The sequence below is a fragment of the Crocodylus siamensis genome, chromosome 2 (genome assembly GCF_052110815.1).
Source record: "Crocodylus siamensis isolate JL-2025a chromosome 2, ASM5211081v1, whole genome shotgun sequence".
Lineage (NCBI taxonomy): Eukaryota > Metazoa > Chordata > Crocodylia > Crocodylidae > Crocodylus > Crocodylus siamensis.
In genome coordinates this window covers 625,210-646,769 of record NC_143396.1, presented here as the reverse complement: position 1 = coordinate 646,769, position 21,560 = coordinate 625,210, and the positions used below count along the sequence as shown (strand labels likewise).

The 21,560-nt window shown below is 50.0% G+C and overlaps 1 long non-coding RNA gene across 1 annotated transcript; it reads right to left on the bottom strand.

Annotated features, from left to right (window-relative positions):
* Nucleotides 1-10,031: 10,031 nt before the first annotated feature.
* Nucleotides 10,032-18,425, bottom strand: LOC149869800 (uncharacterized). Its single transcript, XR_016440638.1, has 4 exons — nucleotides 18,291-18,425; nucleotides 16,849-16,911; nucleotides 14,408-14,571; nucleotides 10,032-13,675 (listed from the first exon to the last, which is right to left on the bottom strand). It is a non-coding gene; the product is annotated as an uncharacterized LOC149869800 (long non-coding RNA).
* Nucleotides 18,426-21,560: the final 3,135 nt, after the last annotated feature.

Below are 21,560 nucleotides of genomic sequence, written 5' to 3'. Positions count from 1 at the left end.
AGGGAGGAAAAAAGTTAAGCACACCTACTGCCTAGGAAATGACTTGCTCAGTAGCACGGAAGTGGAAAGGGATCTTGAAGTCCTAGTGGACTCCAAGATGAACATGAATCGTGAGTGTGATGAAGTCATCAGAAAAGCTAACTGCATTTACAGAAAACAGAACCAATTAGGTGATACTTCCTGTCTCTTGGACACTGATCAAACCGCAGTTGGAATACTGCGTGCACTTTTGGGCACCACACTTCAAAAGGGATGTGGATAACCTGGAGCGGGTCCAGAGAAGGGCCACTTTTATGATTAAGGGCTTGCAGGCCAAGGCCAACAAGGAGAGACTAGGGCACCTGGACCTCTTCAGAGAAGGTTGAGAGGCAACCTTGTGGCTGCCTGTAAATTCATCGTGGTGGCACAGAAGGGAATTAGTGATGCTCTGCTCACCAAGGCACCCCTGGTGGTCACAAGAAATAATGGCCATAAGCTAGCAGAGAGCAGATTTAGACTAGACATTAGGAGGAACTTCTTCACAGTTAGAATGGCCAAGGTCTGGAATTGGCTCCCAAAGGAGGTGGTGCTCTCCCCTACCATGGGGGTCTTCAAGAGGAGGTTCGGTGGGCATCTGGCTGGCATCATCCAAACCCAGCACTCTTTCCTGTCTGTGCAGGGGGTCAGACTCAATGATCCATAGAGGTCCCTTCTGACCCTAACATCTATGAATCTCTGACAACCCATCTTTCACCAGGGTGGTAATTGGCCTGGCATTTCCTGGGGGCTTCTGCACCACTGAGAGTCCCACCAGGCCACCCACTCCCAGCAGGGTACAGTTTTAGGTCATACCCAGAGGACCCGGAGCCTCCTATCCATCCCCTACAGCTCCTTCCTTATCTCCAGATGATAGCAGCAGCCCTCCGGCCAGGCAATGTTGTTGCCCAGCCTCTTGAAGCTGAACTCCCCTGTTTATATGGGCAGCCCTGAGAGTAAAATGGAGGCCCTAATCATGCACCTGGCGGCTGACAGCTCCAGGGCCTTAAAGTGGCAGACACACACAGTGCCCTGCCACATTACTGCAGCCTTCTCCCACTCCCCTCTGATAGAAGTCTTCAGGGGCTCTTCCTCCGCTACTGCTTCCCCTGGCTGAGAATCTCTCCTCAGTTCATCTAAGCCCCGCTGTTCTCTCTTCTCAGTCCCTGACACATCTCTCGCATGCTGGGCACGCAGATCCTTTTATACGCTCCAGGACTCTGCCCCTGAAGTCTTCTGGACCTGTGTGTTGAAGTCTTCAATCAGGTCCAGGAGAGTTCTTCTCCCCCTCCCCTCAGGAAAGCGGTGTGATGTTATTTCTCTTGCTGCCTCCTAAATGGTGGATGGGCTCCACCAACCAAACCAGCAGGGTCTCAAGCCTGGAACTCAACCCAAGCTATGAAAGGTAAGTCTGCTACAATTTCAAGCTGGCACCTAGGTATCTTCTTACTTCTAAAAACCTGATGTTTTTTCCTGGTTGTTAATCAGTTTCTTGAGGTGTTACAAACCAGATAACCCCTAGTCATGGAAAAAGGTAATTCATTTAAATTGAAACTGGTTATATGATAGGATTTTCCCTATCAATTATGGCTTTGGACCCCCGTGGCTTACACAGTTAAAAGAATGCTTTGAAGAGGCTGGACTAAGGGTATAAGAAAGCTGTAAAGCAGCAAACAGTGTGCTTCAAGAGGGAGAAATCTCTGACACCATCCACTGTTATTTTTGAGAAGCTGGGAGAAACAGATCATCTCTGTCCATCACCTGTTTAACCTTCAAGGATTGTGCTGGAAACTTTGCCTGTCAACAAAACATCTGAGTGCCTTGGAACAGGGAGATCCCAGCTCTCTCTCTCTCTCTTTTTTTCTTTTTCTCTCTAGGAATAGCTTTCTGAACCCAGATTGTATTATTTAAGCTTCCCTGACTACTCAATTAAACCAGGGTAATATTGTAGTTGTTCTGTTTCTTTTCCTTTGTATGTCATTACTACTAGTACCATCATAAATTTCATATATTTCACAATCAATAACTTTTATAGTCAAACGAGAGGGAACCACGTGTGTTTTTCCTTCTCTACTTCCCTTCCCCACTTCCTCTGCAGCAACACTTCTTTTACCTAAGCCAAAAATCCCTGCAAAGCTCAGAAATATCGTGGGGCCCACTCATCAAGAGGCTACCACTACTAGGACACTTAGGGCAAAAGATTGGGACATGCTGAGTTTGAGACATATAAGGAGATGAGCTTCTATAGGTTGATTGACCCAGTTGGGCACAGACATGCCCTAATGAAATGAACGCTGGCCCATGAGGGTATCATCTGGACACCCAGCTGGATTCAGAGGTCTTCTGTTCACCTGTGTGCTTGTGTCTGACTGTATTTTATTGTTACCTTAATGAACTGATTACTGGCATATTAGAGTGTCAGCCTGTACGTGCTGACCAACCTGGCTGGGTAAGGTGTGTCACATTAATCTCTCTGTGCATGTGTGTGTGTGTATGTTTTTGACTGATTTAGTGGTTGGAGGAACAGAGCCCCACTCAAACCGAGTCCTGCAATACAACTCCATTGTGGGTGAGGATTCACAGAAGAGATAGATACAGCTCCATATATAAACACAAGCAGCACATTCATAGAATAACAAAAACCCCCAAAATGTACCCATAATAAAGGAGCACACCCCAAAGTGATGGGCAAATCTGGGAACAGAACTGGGAACCAGAACCTCAGATATCCTCCTTTCCAAGGCAGTACGCATCTCACTGAGGTACAAGCCAGTCTCCCTTTGGGTTCTTCTCGTTGCCTCAACTTTTCTTCTCGTCTTTGTTGTCTAGTGGACCCACTTCACCAGAAAGTGTGGCGTACTCCTGGTCTTTCCTTACCCATGGCTAATGGCTTAAAACCTTATCTTAGCAAGTAGGAACTGTAAGTAAAAACCCTCCCCCACCACCCCCTCTAACTGCTGCAGGAGAACATGGGTTTTACCACTCCCTGGCAAGTGTCCTGGCCACAACACTGGTGGGCTACAGGATGGGAGGTTCATCCTTTTTCAAACAGTTGCTTGTTCCATAGCAAATGGCTCAGGGGCTTACAGAGGGTTCATGTGCCATCCTGGATATGATTACAACTTGATCAATCGTAAGTGGTGGATCCCTTCTGAGTATGCTCTGATGAACAAACGAGATGTGTAGGCAATTATATACATGTAATTCCTGTTTGTGGAACAGTTAAAAATGATCTAAACACCTTTCATCCTTCCCTAACGCTCACCCCACTAAATGTCCTTCCCAAGGGGATCATGTCCCTGTGGGAATCAGCCAGTAGGGGGCGCTCCTGTGTTGAGCCACCCACCTCCCTGCAGCCGACCACCTTCCAGGCTCCGAATGCCTCCCTAGGGGTGCCTTATGTCCGGCCGACCCCCTTCCCAGAGAACACTAGTTAGCCTGGGGGTAACGTAGCTGCCACCACCCCAAGAATGGACTCACTCTCAGCCCTGTGTCCTTGGAAAAACACAGGCCTAATAGTCCAACGGGTACTCGACCCAGTACAGGCCCTTGGGGCACTTCCCCAAGTCAGGGGGCAAAAGTAGAGTCCCCCTTAGTCTGCAGACCTAAGGGGTCTCTTAGGCATAATTTAGACCCACCCCTCAATAAGTCTCCCACACCAGTCACAAAGGAAGACTCTATTGGTTACAGGGGTAGGGGGAAAATAGGGTACAAGGTTGAGCAATATCCTAGAAATCCTAAAGAGCAAACAGTGTGGCTGAGGTAGCCTTTTGATCATGCATCTGAGTTACTGCCAGCTAGATATCTAATCAGATCTTGAGTAGCTTACTCACAAGCAACTTCCAAAGGCAGGTTAAGTTTCACTTTGGGGACAGGTAGTTCCTTGCTCATGAGTTTTGGGGTGAGAGAGAGAGCCAGCTTCAGATGGTAAGACTTCTCTGTGTCCCCCGCATGGCAGCTGGGCCCTCCTCCTGGGCAGTCCTAACTTATATAGCCCCTGTGACCTCATTCACCTGGTTCGGTGGAGGTCAGCTCTGGTTGGCTCACCACCAACCTGTCTGAAATACATCACCAGTTACCGGGCAGATTCCAGCCCACCAGGTAGAAGCCCCTCACCCAGGTAGCTGGTGCCAGTCAGGTAGGCAGAGGGAGCAGGTGCCCCCCCTCCCCCAGGAATGCAGCCAGCTCAAGTTACCTAAAGAGACAGACTGAGGTGTGACTCCTCTGTGATGGCCCATCTTGATCTCATAGTCACAGGGCAGAGAATTTGGGGAGAAACCAAGGTGGCTTTCTGCCACAGTCCCTTCCCCATCTTTTTTGTTAAACTAAACAAGCTAAACTGAAATCTTCTTTCAGAAGAAAAAGTTCTCCATTTCCTTAATCGTCTCAGTGCCCTTTCTTGACACCCATTCTAGTTTAAGTTCATTTTTACAACAATCTCCCAGTCTCTATTAAATATGGCTAAATATTTGCCTAAAGTGTCCTAAGACTGCTATCCTTTTTCAGAGTTGTGGCTGTAGGATGATTTGCAGTGGCCCTAAAGTCAACCATGTACCCCAGACTCTCTCATCCTAAATTACCTCCACTTCTTGCACCCCCTTCTGATAGCTGCAGCCCTTGTTATTGCTACCGAAGTGACTGACTTTGAATTGCATATTGTAAAACATCATTGCATTGCTAATTCTGCCTTCCATAAGATTATCTCAGTCTTCCTGCAGAATAATCTAGCCCCTTCCCATAGTGGCAAAAACTCACAGCTTAGTCTCATTCACAAATCCCATGAAGACATATCAGTGGTGCTCTCATCTATGGACCAAATGCAGCCTCCAAAATTGTGTCATGCAGCCCAAGAATCACTCAGCTATTGAGGTGAAAACATGGGTAGCCCAACTTCCTTCCCCTTCCAGGACTTAAATTGAGGTAACCACAGCTATTTGTGGCCAGTACATAACCCTCTGTTTGATTAGTTGGTGCACCCAGACTTCCTAATCCACTGTGTAAAGATGGGTGCAGTACAGCCAGCAAGATGGCTAGGAAGATGAAAGGGACACTCCAAGGAAAACAGTTTCATCTTTAGTATTTCTGAGCAGCTTAGATGAAAAAGGCAGGCCTTACTGAAGAGAAAGAATAATTTGGGCTATAAAGTAATGGAATAATGGCGAGTCAATTTGTATGACTCATTTTCCTGCTTTATGGTTTTTTTCCCATCTGTAAAATAGGACAATGCAACTGGTCTTCTCTATTGGAATTTCAGATCTTTGAATGATAAAATATGGGTATTACTTTATTCCCCTCCCCCCAACCTGGCCTGCACCCTCAAAAAAAAACCAAAATCAGCTGCTGGAAACTGAGTATTGATTTGGGACTGAAAGAACTGTAAGACCTGTCTGGATGACAGAGTGGTCTAAGGTGCCAGACTTACTTTTGTTTTCCTGGGTATGCTGGTCTCTGTATGGGGTTGTGGGTTCAAATCCCACTGCTGACATGACTTTTTCCTCTCTTTCAGGCTGGGGGGGGGGGGGGGGCGGTCCAAAAGACCTTGTGAGGTTCCTTCCAGCCCTGATGTCCATGAAATCATCAGAAATGTACTTGTTTTTTAAGCTCTATTTTTACCTTTTCTGCATCCTCCCAATCTGGACCAACTATCACCATGCTCACTGCTTTTGCTACTCAAAGTTTTCTACATAATTTGTGAAAAAAGTAGAACCTGGTCCTGTTATTAACAGCAGAGGGCACTGTGCCGCCAGTAATGACTTTAGACAGCATAAACTGTGACTTCAGACAGCTGCCTTAGGTCTGAAGTTAGGCATAAGGCAAGGTAAAAACACACCTCTGGCAGGGCACCTTTGGTTACTGCCACTTTAAGAGGCTTGAACAAGCTGTGGAGAAGCCAGCAGGTTTGGTGAAGCATAATGAGGCAGTCACGTGACTGCAAGAGAGCTCATGGATTGGAGGACGGGGCTGGGCAGCCTCAGGATAAACCCAGGCCCCCAGAGCTGAGTGGCAGTTGGTGCAGGCAGCCAGAGGGGTGACATTGCCCAGGCGCAGCTGCTGCTCCCAGACCACCTGGTGGTTAAGGGCAGGAGCTACGGGGATGGAGGAGGCTCCTGGTCCTGTGGAATTACCTAGAACTACATCCCGATGGGGTTGAATGGTTTCACGGGGCTGCCTGTGGCAGGGTGGTTCCCCCAGAGATGCCACACCAGTGCTTCCCTAGCAGACAGCGAGTATGAGGCACCATATAGCCTCAGCCTCCATGACCTGGTGGGTTACCCCAGAGAGGGGACAGGTGAGGGGTTCAGGTACCTTATCAAACATCTGATGCCCAAGGGGCATAAGGACTATCAGCCCCAGTGAGGGTAGGGGGTAGTGGCCCCAGTGAGGGATGTGAGAGAAAATAGTAAGCTGCATAGAATATGGTCTTTTTGGGGGGCTGACAGACAGCACAAAGGTGGCCTAAGTGAAGGAATCTAATGAGCCCAGTGAGGGCAGAAGAGGGGACCCAGGGGAGTCCAGGATAATTGTGTGTTACAGTGTTGGGAGGGGCCCAAGAGGAAAGGCCCATATGAGAGACAGGGTAAGCAGATCAAGGAGCTACCCAAAATAACCTCAACTGGCCCATGCTGGGGCCAGGACGATATTGCTCAAAGGGCCAGAGTCTCTACTGCAAGGGATGGCCGGAGGCTAGAGGCCTGGAGTCCCAACTGCCTAGAAGAAAGGCCGGGGCCTGTAAGGTGAAATGTCCCAGAGGGGATCGGAGCCAAAAGGCAAAAGGGTCTAGGGAGTTTTGCAGCCCAGAATGAGGATGTAGATTGGACCACCTGAGTAGGAGGGATCCAGATGGGGTCCAAAATTCAGGCAGGCATAGAGTGAGGCGCAGTGTTGGGCTGGAGCCATGGAATGAGGCCATCTGCGAGGTATGGGACATGGTGTAGGGATGGTATGGAGCTGTGTGTTACACCCTTGGCATTGGGCATTAAATGGGCAGCTTCCCACCTATAAACAACTTTTCTGGATCACATCAAAGGCCTGGCAGACATGGCAGGTGAGCAGACTGCCCTAGACATATAGGCAGGCTAATGACTCGACCAGCCTTGAGACAGCCCCATGTCACAACACCATTAAGACCACTGAAGTCACAGTTGCACATGCTCTCAGGAGCCTGAGCTCACTTCAGGAGATGCTGTAAGAGGCTCTGCAGAGAGAGCCTGCTGCCCTGGTACAGCAGGGCCCGGTGCTGGTCCCATTTATGGACCACCCCCATCAGTTCTCCCCCTCAGGCACACACCTCACCCAAGATGTCACCATGTCCTCACATGCTACTAATGGTCCTCCTTGGTAGTGTTAAGTTCAGGTTGGTTATGCATAAAGCGGTTCATTTCTCTGGAGGCCACCAAAATCACAGACACACACTCATTAGATGGCAGAAAAAGTGTATTTGCAAATAGGGTCAGAGCAGAGTCAAAAACTCAAATTACTCTGAACCCACCAAGGAATTTTGCAGGCTGTATTTATCTTTTTCCTCCTGGGCACGTGTGCAGAAACAGGAACTCTTACAGCTCACTTCCGTTTCATACAAGCATACGTGTGGTTACATCACTACATACATCGCATGTATAGTATAATTAACTACTTAAGTATGCAGGGCGGAGAGGTAAATATGCATCAGCTAATTAAGCATGCTCAGAGACTACTATAGGTCACCAAGAGTTCAACCCCCGCCCTTTCAAGGACACAGTCAGTTGAATTCCAGCTTCTGTAATCTGTATGAGGAAGGCTAGGGAGAAGCTGGGGGAGTCTGCCATTTAGTATAAGAAAAGCTGTGGCAAGGCTGGGAAAGGAACAAAGTCCTTGGCAGTGTTTCTTTCTTATCGGGTGCAAGATGCAAGTTGTGCATTTCTAACAATACTCCATTTCTAACATTGGTGTGTTTGCTTTCTTTCTGCTGTTTATGAAACCACAGCACAGCGTTCTTCACTGATGTCATGCTGCACCTACTACAACTTTTTTCTGCCCCTTGGAGCCCATTGCTGGTGCTGCAGAATCAGTTTTCCTCTCTGGAGGTGCCATTTCGAATACTTCCTCTCTCTGACACATTGGGCTATACCTGTTTCATTTCAAGATGCCCGAGTGCCAGCTCCACAACCTCCTGAGTGCCTTGCTGACACTTCCAGGTCATGTTCTCTTAGCACATGTGTCGGTGTGCTCTCCATCTGAGCGGGCACTCAGGGTGGAGGAGGGTAAGACATGCATCTTGTACAAGGGGAATGTACCTGGGGAGAGGCAGAGAAAAAGATGACAGATGAACAACTCTGCGGGTGACGGGGCAGCCTGCGATGAGGGTGCTGAGACCAACATGGTGTCATGTGAGAGCAGAGGAGAAACTGGAGCATGGGAGACAGAGGAAGAGAAGCAGACAAGTGGAGGGGAGCTGGGGAATACAAGGAAAAACTGGATTTGAAATTCATTGACCTCGATGTGGCTCATTAGAGACTTTACTGAAAGGATTGGGGCAGGTCATGTGCACAAGAGCCCATGCATATCAACATGTTGCTCAGACAGAGAAGAAATCAGCTGTTGAATAAAGAAGACAGACACCATAACCAGTGTGTGATGCTCCCGTGGCCTGTGGGTGGCATCTGAACTCAGAGAGCAGGACTGTCTCTCTGCTCCTCCTCTGCAGCCTCTGTCCTTGGCCCCAGGGAAGGCAAATCTTCATTGAGCTGCTGGTTTGCATGGGGCCATCCCACAAACTGCCCTGCACCAGGGAGCAGGTATAAATGTCCCAGTTTAATGTGTGGTGTTGCTCAGCTCTCTGTGTCAGACAGCCCAGTGTCATCAGGATGGTCCCACACACTCAGCTCCTCTGGTTCCTTGTGCTTTGGATTCAGGGTAAGAGCAGTAGCAAGAGACAGATTATTTCAAAATCGTATTATGGATCAAAAATATAATAGTACTTGTGCCACTGTATATATGAATTGACTAAATACCATCCAGCTTCTCTTTCTAACCATGGATTCATTTAAATTGTATGAAGTTCTTTTCATTCTGAGTAATTCTGCCCAACAGGCTCCGGTGGGGAAACCCTTGTGACTCCAGAGTCCCTGGCAGTGTCTCCAGGAGACACAGTCACCATCAGGTGCCAAGCCAGTTCCAGCATTTATAGTCAAATGCACTTCTACCGGCAGAAACCAGGGCAGGCTCCTAAACTCCTTCTCTACAACACAAACAGCCGCCCCTCTTGGGTCCCCGACTGGGATTTAATAGCAGCCTTTGACGACCTGCAGCGGGGCTCCAAAGTGCGTGGAGCTGGACTGTTCTCAGCGGTGGCAGATGACTGAACAAGAAGCAAAAATTTCAAATTCCAGCATGAAAAGTTTAGGGTAGATATTAGGAAAAAATACTTTCTCCCAAGGAGGGTAGTAAAGCACTGGAAGAGGCTTCCCAGGGAGGTTGTGGGATCTCTATCTTTAAGGGGTTTTAAGACCTGCCTAGACAAAGCCCTGGCTGGCATGGTCTAGTTGGGGATGATATATGGGGATGACGCTTTGAGCAGGGGGTTGGACTAGATGTGATCCACACAACTTACACCCAACTTATTAACCCACATTTCTGACCTGAGCAAAGGCTTGTGGTGTTTCACACTTGAGGAAGAGCAAGGGAGAGAAGAAATCCACAGAAAAAGACACAGGAGGAAGGGCCAGGAGGGAGAAGGGTCATGAGAGGATCTGCAAGATCCAGGAGAGACGGGGATGCAGAGAGAGGTCAGTGGTTGACATTGTCAGAAGCCCCAGAGATTTTGAAGAGGACAGGGATGGAGGAAGGTTGGGAAGTGGGACCTGGAGACTTTGACAGGACCAGGATGCCCAGAGCTGGAAGGAGCACGATGCAGAATGGGGGAGGTAACACGCAGCTGTAGGAAAGGATCTCGTGGCAGTTGCTGCATGAAGGAAGTTCAGTGAGGAGATATATAATGGGCAGATGGACCTTACAGTCACTTCTACACACAGTCTGGACATTTGTTTCCCCAGGGACAATAGCAGCAGAGCACCGTGTGTGACTGCTAATTATCCCCGGGGAAGGACAGTGCCATGTGCCCTCTGGCATGCGACAAGTTACCCCAGGTTGGGTAAGGGAGGCTGGGCTGGCCCTAGAAGCCTTACCTGGGGTCCTGGGGGCCTCCCGGGGCTATAGAAGTGGTGATTCTGGTGCACGGTGCCTGGCTGGCAGCTGGAGTGCGGCTCCGGGCAGCCCGGCTCTGGTCTTGAGCAGCGTGCACACAGTGCTACCGCCCGGGTCAAATCCCTCCCTGCTCTGCTCTGGTTCTTCTGCTTGGGGCACCATTTGCTTCCTTCACAGTCTCAGACCAATGACTCTGCTGACCCGTTAGATCAGAGCTACGTGCCCATCCACATGGCATATCTTGACCCATCAGTTCTCATTCTCAGTCACAGATCTGCATGGCAATCTCACTAATACCCTCCCTTTTCCCGGACCGTGTGCTGTGGTGGTGGTGCAGTGTGTTCCAGAAAGCAGTTGTTACAGGCTGGTGCCTGGAGCCAGGGATGTAGGGAGATGGAGATTGCGCCACAGACACTTGCTGGAATCTCAACGAGGGAGCGGAAATGAGGGGAACCAAGGCTGTTGTCACCACCTCCAGACAGGCTTTCCTGACTAGGCCTTGCCCAGCCCATCATAACTTGCAAGGACTTGACAGCACCATCCCTGACCTCTGGAGGTGAGGCTGCCGTCCAAATGCTGCACCCCTTGTTCCTGCTTTATGTCAACCCAAGAGGCAGCCCGGGCTTAGTGCTTGCTCACAGCATCCTCACCACAGCTCTCAGCCCCAGACATACATGTGGAGAGCAGTGTTGGGTGACACCAGCACTTCTCCGACTCTATCTACTTTTGCATTTTGGCATTTGTCATTCACGAAGCAGGAGAGAGCACCTCAGTGGCTCATCAGGCAAGTTGTATGAGGTTTCATTGCAACATTTATTTCTTCAGAGGTGAGGGCTCAATGCACCATACTGAGCACTGGACACTGTACTATCCACTCAGCTACCAGGGCAAAATCATCAGTGGTCCTTCCGCCTCCACCACTGTCCATTGCCTGTTAGTTGTGGGTTCCCAGAAGCTATGTTTTCATGACTTAGACATGTCATGTTTAAAAATGGACATGCATATGTAGCCACATAGTTGCAAGGTTGGAGTGTAGCTTTGTGCACATGCTCAGTCTCTATGCGCAGACTGAAACATCCACAGTGAAGGCTTAGTAGAAGTGCAAACTCTTTACATGGCTAGAAAGTGTCTATGCAGAGTCAGAAAGAGGAAAAGGATTTGCTTTGTTGAGTGGAGCGGCTTAAATGGGAGCAGTGGAACGGTCCTCCAACCAGACTAGTCAACAGGACGGTGTTGAGGGCCGTCTCCTGGACAAGGAGAGATGTGGGCTGAGTTGTCCCAGGCCGAGGGTGGCCAGGACCCAGGTCTCCCACTTCCAGCTGAGTTGCTCCCTACCTCCGAAATTCTGGGCCGCTTGAGCTGCGTCTCCTTAGGCCATGCTGCACCATGGACAACCTGCTGCCTGACAGCACCACACACCCACAAGGACTGTTCTGGAGATACCTAATGAGTCAGATGTTTAACGGGGATTTTAGGCACATCCTGGCCCTGGTTTGGATCTAGCCATAGGCAGGATGAGGTGTCTAAGTGGTCTACCGCAAGCCATTCTAATTCTGCATATCAGCCCAGGTCAGGGCTCCTATCCCATTTATACACATACTTTTCTGTCCCATAACGTGCAAGAGATCTGCCACTTAATCGAGTCTGCTCCGCACGTGAGCTGAGGAGAGCTGCTCTGCACCACACACATTTGTATAAGTGGTGAAATGCACACTAGCACAATGGAAATGGCAGTGGAGTGCTTTGAACAAAAGCACCTCCCATGAGATTTAGTTCAAAGCATTCCCCCGCCATTTTCTCCACACTGAAATGCATTTCACTGCTTCTACAACTGAAAGAATTGCAGGGCCGGGCACTCCTCAAAGCACCCAGTGCTGCGGCGCTTCCATGTGTAAAAATGCCGCTAGGAATCTTTTCAGCCCCAGAGGAGGTTCATAATGAATCTTGCCCCCTAAATGGTATGCTACTGGAGTCGATTTTAATTGCTTCTTTTGATGTGGGCCTCTACATTCACCTGACTCCTGATTAGGCCCAGAAAAGGCCACTCTGGATTGGACCCTTGTGTCGTGGTTTGGGATAGAGGCAAATGTTGAGAAGGGGCTGGGAGAAAAATCCAAATTTGGAGCCGTTCAAAGTCCTTCGCCCTCTGATCCCTGGCAGAAAACATCAAAGGTGAGGGATGTCATTTTTGGTTTTTTGTGGGGGCAGGCATTGTTTTTTTGTTCTTGATAGCCAAAGCCCACGGAGGGGCCTTAATAGCAGCAACATGATGGTGACCCAGTGAGGTGCTGTAGCTGCTCTACTTGATCACCCGAGGGCCCTCTGCTCTATGTGTGTCAGGAGGGAGGGCGGGGAGGACTCGGATGCCAGTAGAGCTGTCAGGAGATCACGTACGTGGCACTTGGGATGCACATGTCAGACTTCTCTGATAGCAGCATCGGTAGAGGGGAGACAGAGTAACCAAAAAAGGAGGAAGCCACAGATGTGTTTGGAGGAAGAAAATCACAGCCCAGGTTGTGCACAGCGTGTTCAAGGAGTTCAGAGACCAAGAGAAGAAGGGAGATGGCGTGGTGCTTGGAGAGGCAGGTCAGAGAGGGATGCAGGCTACACCATGCTTAGATCATGCCAGGAAGAAACCTGTGGGGGAGGCTGGGAAGAAGGTGGGAGGAATGACCCGGAGCGGGTTGGGACAGGGATGCTGTGATCAAAGTTTCGTAGCAGATCAGAGAGGAGCCTGCAGCTGGAGTGGCAAAGACGCAGGAGCAGGCGCTGGCAAGGGGCAGAGCTGTGGACCTGGTGCCCACTGACCACATGCAGATCAGCAGCCCCTGCACTGATGGGAACGGGGAGCACCGGTACAAGACTTGTGCTAAGCCAGGGAAGATTAGGGTCCTGCAACAGGAAATCAAGAGATTCCCTGTTCTCCCTGCCTGCATCTGCACTCACAGAAGAGGCTCTCGGTACGAGCAGGACCAGGACAGACCTCAGGTGCCCTCTCTGCCAGTGTTACACACAGGGATGCTCTGGTCTGAGCCAGGGAGCTGGTTAGGGACATGGTGCTTCCTCCAGCACTTGGTGAGTTTTGTTTCTGTTCACAAGGCAGGGCTGGCATTAGCCCCTTCCTTGTTGCCTGTGCCCTGTTCCCCAGGGAAGGTACATTTTCATAGAGCTCCTGCTTTGCATACAGCCACCCCAGTGACAATCCCCTGCTCTGGGGAGCTGCTATGAAGGGGCCGGTTTAACACTTGGTGTCTCTCAGCTCCGTGTTGGTCAGTGCAGAAGCAGCAAGATGTTGCAACAGACTCAGCTCCTCGGGCTCCTCGTGCTCTGGGCGCAGGGTAAAGACAGCAGGAGGAAAGGAATCATAATCCTTAGCCACCACTGGGTTACACTTCTGGCAATATGTAAAAGGAATGATTTTTTTCTTTAAAACTTAGAGCAAGAGTTCATTCCTTTGTTAGCTTGCAGGTGATCAAATCTATTGTAAGAGAAAATAGGAGAAGAAACAAATGGCAAAAATAGAGCACAGATTCACTTTGGTCAGTACTATTGCATTTGAGTTGTTTCATGCTCTCTTATGTGGCCTGTTTTTCCCCATTCAGGCTCCAGAGGGGACATCCTCATCACACAGACTCCAGAGTCCCTGGCAGTGTCCCCAGGAGACACAGTCACCATCAAGTGCAAAGCCAGCTCCAGTGTTAGCAGCTGGATGCACTTGTACCAGCAGAAATCAGGGCAGGCACCTAAGCTCTTTCTCTACAGAACTAATAACCGCCCTGCTGGGATCCCCGACCGGTTCAGTGGCAGTGGGTCTGACACCGACTTCACTTTCAGCATCAGCCGGGTGGAAAATGGTGATGCTGGGGAGTATTACTGTGGGCAGAGCTCCTATAACCCTTGCACAGTGCTACAGCCCCATACAAAAACCTCCCTGCTCTGCTCAGCGCTGCTGCTCCCAAAACCAGCTGTTTCCTGCACAGACTCACAGGCCAGTGACTATGAGGAGCTGGTAAAGCAGGGGCGGGTGCTGCTCACATTCACACACTTCACCCATCTCTTTTCCCTCCCAGACACAGCCCCTAATCCTGATGGCACCAGCAGGGACCACTTAGATGACACTCAGCTTCCCACCTTGCTGTTATATGGGTCATTTCCCATCAAGAGATATATGCAATGACCAGGAGATGTAATGACGCAAGCAATGTATTACCTGGGATGTGCACATCACTGTGAAGAACAGATGCTGGGCTCAGGGCTGAGGGATTAGCCTTGCTCTTTGCAGACCCAAGGTGAATTCCTACCTCTCCCACAGACTTTGACCTCCGTTTTATATCCCCTTCTTGGGATGGATGGGGTGCGGTGGTGTTGCTGAGCCTGGAGGAGAAGGGTGGGGGTTGCTGAGCATGGTGGGGGGAGGTGGTTTTCCTGATATGGAGACTTAAAAAATCCCTGGCTAGTCATCCCACTGCATGGCCTGCCTGCGAGCAGTGGCTGGGGGAGCTGGGAATGGTGCACTCACCCCACCCCATTATGGATGGGCCCTGGGATGTTGAGACAGGAGCAGTTAAATAACAATAAATAATAAGTATTAAATAACAGTACAGTACAGTGTCAGTGCAGAGGCAGAAAAGGATCTTGGGGTCATCATTGACTCCAAGATGAACATGGGCCGGCAGTGTGGGGAGGCAGTCAGGAAGGCCAACCGCACCTTGTCGTGCATCCACAGATGCATCTCGAGCAGGTCCAAGGAGGTGATCCTCCCCCCCTATGCGGCACTGGTCAGGTCACAGCTGGAGTACTGCGTCCAGTTCTGGGCGCCGCACTTCAAAAGGGATGTGGACAACATGGAGAGGGCCCAGAGGAGGGCCACTCATATGATCGGGGGCAGCAGGGCAGGCCTTATGGGGAGAGGCTACAGGACCTGAACCTGTTCAGCCTCCACAAGAGAAGGCTGAGGGGGGATCTAGTGGCCTGTTACAAACTAGTCAGAGGGGACCAGCAGGCATTGGGGAAGTCCCTGTTCCCCCGAGCACTGCCAGGAGTGACTAGAAGTAACAGTCACAAGCTGGCAGAGGGTAGATTTAGGCTAGATATCAGGAGGCGCTACTTCACGGTCAGGGCAGCTAGGATCTGGAACCAACTTCCAAGAAAAGTGGTGCTGGCTCCTACCCTGGGGGTCTTTAAAAGGAGGTTATATGAACACATTGCTGGGGTCATTTGACCCCAGTAATCTTTCCTGCCATGGCAGGGGGTCAGACTAGATGATTTACTCAGGTCCTTTCCGACCCTAGAAACTTTGAAACTATGAAACAATATTAATTATCGTTATTAAATAATCTGTGACCATCTCAAAGCTGCACTCATCAGCTCAAGGTTACTCCTGAAGAAGTGGCATATGGCAAAAAGGATTGCTATTCCCAAACCTGGAAAAGACCTTGTGCTGATGGCCAGCTGGTGACCAACTGCATTGCTGGCTGTGTGCTACAATGTTCTTGAGCATCTCATTTTACATCAGAGATGTGATCAAGTACTGGCACTTGCCACCTACATCGAAAATGGTCTTCAGAAAAAACCTGAAGCCAGGCATAGTGCTACTGGATCTCACAGCTGCCTACAATACAGTATGGTACACTGGCCTACTCTAAAGCTGTCCAGAGTACTTCCAACCTTGGGCAGGGGATAAGTGCTTGGAGGAGACAGGCCAATGGACTTCTACAGGGCTCAATGCTGGTCCCAACCCTGTTCAACTTAAACAAAATGATCTGCCAACAACCACATCCCACAAGTTCATCTATGCTGATGTTATCTAAATGTCACTCAGGCTTCATCTTTCTGCACTCTAGACTAGACCCTGAACAAAGGTGTGACCAAGCTGGCAGACTAACTCAACACAGGGTGCCTCACGCTGAGTCCTGCCAGAACAGTATCCAGTGTACTCCACCACCACAATGCCAGTGCCAAAAAAGAACTTCGCTTCTATATGGGTGGTCAGAGTCTTAAGCATGATCTTTGCCCAACATACCTGGGACTGTCTTTAGACTGAACCTTGACTTTCCAGGACTATCTAAAGAAAACAGCAGCAAAGGTCAAATCCTGAAATAACTTGCTAGCCATGATTGGTGTGTGGCGGGCCAGTAGGGAGCGCTCCTGCATTGAGCCACCCACTTTCCTGTGCCCGACCACCTTCCAGGCTCCAAGTGTTTCCCTGGGGGTGCCTCATGTCCAGCTGTCCCCCTTCCTGGAGCACACTCGCTAGTCTGGGGGTAACGTAGCTGCCACCACCCCGAGAAGGGACTCTCTCAGCCCTGTGTCCTCGGGGAAACACAGGCCTAATAGTCCGACGGGTACTCGACCCAGAACAGGCACTTGGGGCACTTCCTCAAGTTGGGGGCCAAAAAGGAAAGTCTCCCTTAGTCCACTGACCTAAGGGGCCTCTTGGGTATAATTTAGACCCACCCCTCAAGAAGTCTCCTACACCGGTCACAAAGGAGAACATTATTGATTACAGGGGTAGGGTGAAAATAGGGTACAAGATAGAGTAATCTCATAGAAATCCCATAGAGCAAACAGTGTGGCTGAGGTAGCCTTTTGATCACGCATCTGAGTTACTGCTAGCTCTACAGCTAACCAGATCTCGACTAGCTTACTCACAAGCATCATCCCGAGGCTGTTGCAGATCCCCTCTGGAGGCAGGCTGTTCCTCGCTCACGAGTTCTGGGGGAGAGAGCCCGTTTCTGATGGTAAAGCTCCTCTCTAAGTCTGAGTGCCCCGCATGGCTGCTGCCCCCTCCTCCTGGGCAGTCTTAACTTACATAGCCCCTAAGACCTCATTCACGTGGTCCAGTGGAGGCCAGCACCTGTTGGCTGTCGGCCAACTAATTTGAAATACATCACTGGTTGCCGGGCAGACTCTAGCCCACCAGGTAGAAGCCCCTCACACAGGTAAGTGATACCAGTCCTGTAGGCAGAGGGAACAGGTTTCCATCCTCCCCCAGGAATGTAGCCAGCTCAGGTTACCTAAAGAGATGGGGTAAAGGGGTGTCTCCTCTGCTGGGCCCATCCTAATCACATTGTCACAGCACAGAGATTTGGGGGAGGAAAAAAGGTGGCTTCCTGCCACATGCTGGATCAATGTGGGGAGCTGCTGCCACAACGCTCCGGACTTCAGCTCTCACCCTGTTGTACTCAGCAGCAGAGTATTGTGCGCCGGTCTGGCAAAGGTCATCACATACACATCTTGTTGCCACCCAGATGAACACGACCATGCGTATCATAACTGGAACGCTCTGCTCATCTCCCTCCCCTGGCTTCCTGTCCTTGAAAATATCACTCCACCGCACATCCATCAACTGATGATGCCCAGAAAGTTGGTCAAAACTATTCATGCTGCACCTGACCTACCACGCTATGATGACCAGTTTAATCCACCCAAGGCCCGCCTTCCTTCACAACACCCCTTATGGAGCAGCCTCCCTAGCCAGGATTGTGTGCAGGTGTCCTCTGGGTCAAGGAATGGGAATCATGGGAGGTCACAAACAAGTTCCTTGTAACAAAGCCTACATGTCAACCTTCTGGCTTTGAACTACCACGGTGAGAGGGGTCCTTGCTAAACACGTTCAGGACAGACCAAAGCCCCAGTGCAGCCCCTGAGGCCACCCCATCGTGCACCTGACAATCACCGAGGAGTGTCCCCTCTGCAAACTAAGAGGTGGATTAATAACTGAACTCAGCTAACGAGGACACTATTGCTTGGCTTTGAGGATTTGCATTCACTAAATAAATACATAACATTTCAAAGAGCTTTGGTATTAAGCAGCAGAAGTTAGTGAATCTCCAGAGAGGTTCTCATTTACAGATAAACCTGCCTCCTCTGAAAGTTTCTTCATCTTACAGGTGCTGAGACTCTCTAACTGTTTCCTGCTGAGAACACAGGCAGAAAGGAGCCTCCAGCATGACTGAGCCTCACCTGCTATTTGCATAGCTTTGCATACAAGCTGGTAGAAAAGGTTATGATGCTTCTGAGGGGTTATAAACTTCTGCTGCACTTTCATAATATTGGGAAACACAACAAGCAAAGAAGCACCATGAGGTTACCAATCCACTTGATCTGGCTCCTCTGCATCAAGGCTGGAGGTAGGGTGCGCAGGCATCTTATTAGCTGAATTTCAAAGCTGTTCTTTAAAAATGGGATTCACTCCAAGTCTTTTTCTTTCTCCCCTTTCCTAGAGTCCCATGGGCAGATCGTTATAACTCAGACACCAGCTTCTGTGACAGTGCTTCCAGGAGAGACGGTCACCATCCAGTGCAAGGCCTCCAGCTCCATGAGTGATGACATGTCCTTGTTTCTGTTTAAATCAGGACAAAATCCCAAGCTTCTCATACATGATACAACCTACCGTTTCACTGGGGTCCCCGACCGGTTCAGTGGCAGTTACAGCGGCACCGACTTCACCTTCACCATCCGCGGGGTGCAGGTGGAAGATGCTGGCGACTACTACTGTGGGCAGGACTACAGCCGCCCTCTCACAGTGATACACTGCAGTGCAAAAACCTCCTCAGTGCTGCTTTAGCCAGAGAGTGAAGAAGGAGGAAGTACCAGAGGCTGCTTCTGACACAGCTCATATGGAGAGTTGAATGAATAATAATAGTTTTAGTGAAAGCTTCTAACACACTGAACTCTGGATTCACTGATTTTTTAGGTGAGTCCCCCAAGACCTGGTGTTTAAAGTGGGTTCCTGAGGGCAGGGCAGGCAGAGTCCCAATCCCAGGAGTGAAGGGGCTCTAGGACCTGCTTCTCCCAGGCCCTGGGGCAATACCTGGGGCACTAGGCTGCTGGGCTAGGTGGTGGTGGGGCTGCCCTCCTGGTCCCCACAGCTGCTGGCCCCGATTGCTTTGTGACTAAAGCTTCACAATTCATCTGGTATTTCATACGTGGGAAAGGCTCGGAGAGCTCTTGGCCGGGTATGCAGGTGAGCCCTGCTACCCATATGCAAGGAGAATCCAACCTCAGCCAAACTAATGGTTGCAGGGCTGTGCACCTGCCTCTTAGCACATAGTGTTGAAACAGGATCCTTGAGTAGGTATTCAGGGCCACATCCTGCTTTGCTTTTTGGGTGCATCCTGCTACTTATACAGTTTCTTGGTCTCCAAGTCACTAGCAGTTACCCTACATCACCCTTGGCAACAGCCAGGTCTCCACTAGAACCCTGCGTGTTTAAACCTTCTGACGTGTACCCCGTGCTCCTAAAGTAGTCTTGCTGTGCTTGTTGGAAGTGATTCCCTATGGCTGCCAAGGGGTCTGTCACCGCTTATGGGACACGGCAAACCAGCTTCCTCACACAGGCAGCCGGGGTCCCGTCTACCCACCTTTTCCAGAACAGCCTGTTGCTGAGACCATTGCCCAGGGAGAAAGAGCCCCGAGCCTTAGGGCCTGCTCAGCCAAAGGTTTTTCCAACCTTTATCTCCTGCCTCCCGCAAAGTGTCTGAACTGAGCCGCCCTCCACCACTCACGTTGAAGATGGGCTGCTGCACTGCTGCTTGGCATAGGAAAGGCTGCTTGGTCTCTCCACTCCCCTTTGGTTCTAGTCCTTACCCTTCAGAGGTAAAGTCCCTTTCAGGAGTTGAGCTAACTTGGAGCTCATGGGTGTATGTGGTGTAGGCCTCTCTGAAACATTGATTGATAGATACTGCTCCCATAAAGTTTTGGCTAAAGCATTGGCCAGAAACAGCCTGACCAGCAAACCTGCCTGGTACATGAACTACTTACACAAGCAAAGCTTGGCTTGTGGGCCAGATGGGCACTCCCGCCAGAAGATGTCAGGGGAAGATGGCTGTACAAGGTATAGCATAGTTTAGTGCCAGGATGGTAAGAGTAGAGCACGATGCTACAGCATGCTCCTTGCCCTGCAGCTAGTCTGTTCCTCCCTACAGGTGTCTATCCCTCTGGTTGGGAGGCAGCCAACTCTCCTAGTGTCTAAGGGCAGGTGGCCTGGGCTGGAGCTGTTCCTGCAGGAGGGGAACCTGCTTCCGCCTGTGCAGGTCAGGGGACTTGATCTCTCACCTGGTCAGCCTTAGGTCGTCTGAAAGCATCGGTCAGCAGCCAGTGGTGCTGCTCCTGATGGGACCTTGGTGATGAGGGCTTTTCCAGCAGCTCCGCTGGCTGTGCCTGCCTCTGCCCTGGCAGGGGGAGGTCACAGGGGTTCTGGCCTGCTACTGCTTGCCCCCTTCCACCTGGAGTAAGCCATGTCCATATCCTGCCCCCATCCCCCCAGCTGGGCAGACCCTCCACTCCCAGTGCTGCCATGCCAGCATCCCATGCCCTTCACCCCCCTCCCTGAGTAATGTGCCCCCCCACCCCAGCTGGTCAGCTTGTCCCAGCCCTAGCCCCAGCCCCAATCCCTCCTTCCCCCATGCCCCTTCCCTCCTCCAACCCCAACAGACTTACCAACTGTTTAGACGATCGCTGCATCTCCAAAATGGCCAAATCTTTTCTAAAGCATTTCTGAATTAATTCGGATGCTTTGAATCAATTCATAGCTTGAAATTGGTCTCCTGATTTGATTCAGATTCAAAGATTCAGTCCCCAAATTGGGCTGAATCTCCTGTGAATCAAATCAGCTACTGAACCATTGCACAGCCCTACTGGATATTAATGGAGTCTTTTCTTTCTGGCATGCAGAGGCATCACTGTAACAAAAGGTTGAAAAATAAGGCCAGGCAGATTAAAATTGAAAACAAAATGCAAATACTTTTCTGGAAAACACATTTCCCAAACTCAAATTGTACTTAGCTCAAATTCTGAGTGCTCAGTACATGGGGAACAGTCTTAACGGGTCATAACAAACCCTCAATCTAATGGTCCCTTCTCGTCACTAGATAGCACACTATGAATACTAATGCTCTCTCCAGATAATCTGTGCAGGGTTTAAGAGACATTGCAAAGATATTATACCAAGCCTAGCTCAGACATGATACACATCATAAATAACACTGAGGGATTAGAAATATGGATCTGTTGCTTTGTCTAGAGATCAAGGTGAGGCCAGGTGTTGGGATGAAGACAGTGATTCTGGGGCAAAGTAAGCAGTGTGGACTGAGAAGGAGAGACAGATACAGTGTTATAGTGAGAGCAGATGAGACTCTGACACAGGAATAAGAGAGGAGAAGAACCAGGGATTGGAGGCAAGGGGATGAACACATGTACAAATGGACAACAACTCCAGTATCATGGATATGAAACAGATGCTAAGTTAGAAAAAAAGCAAGGTCCTGAAATGTAAAAAAGCCACAACTTCTCTGATCTATGTGTGCAGACTCCATGGCTAGGAAATGATACCTGCAGTCCCAGAGTCGGGCTGTCAGTAG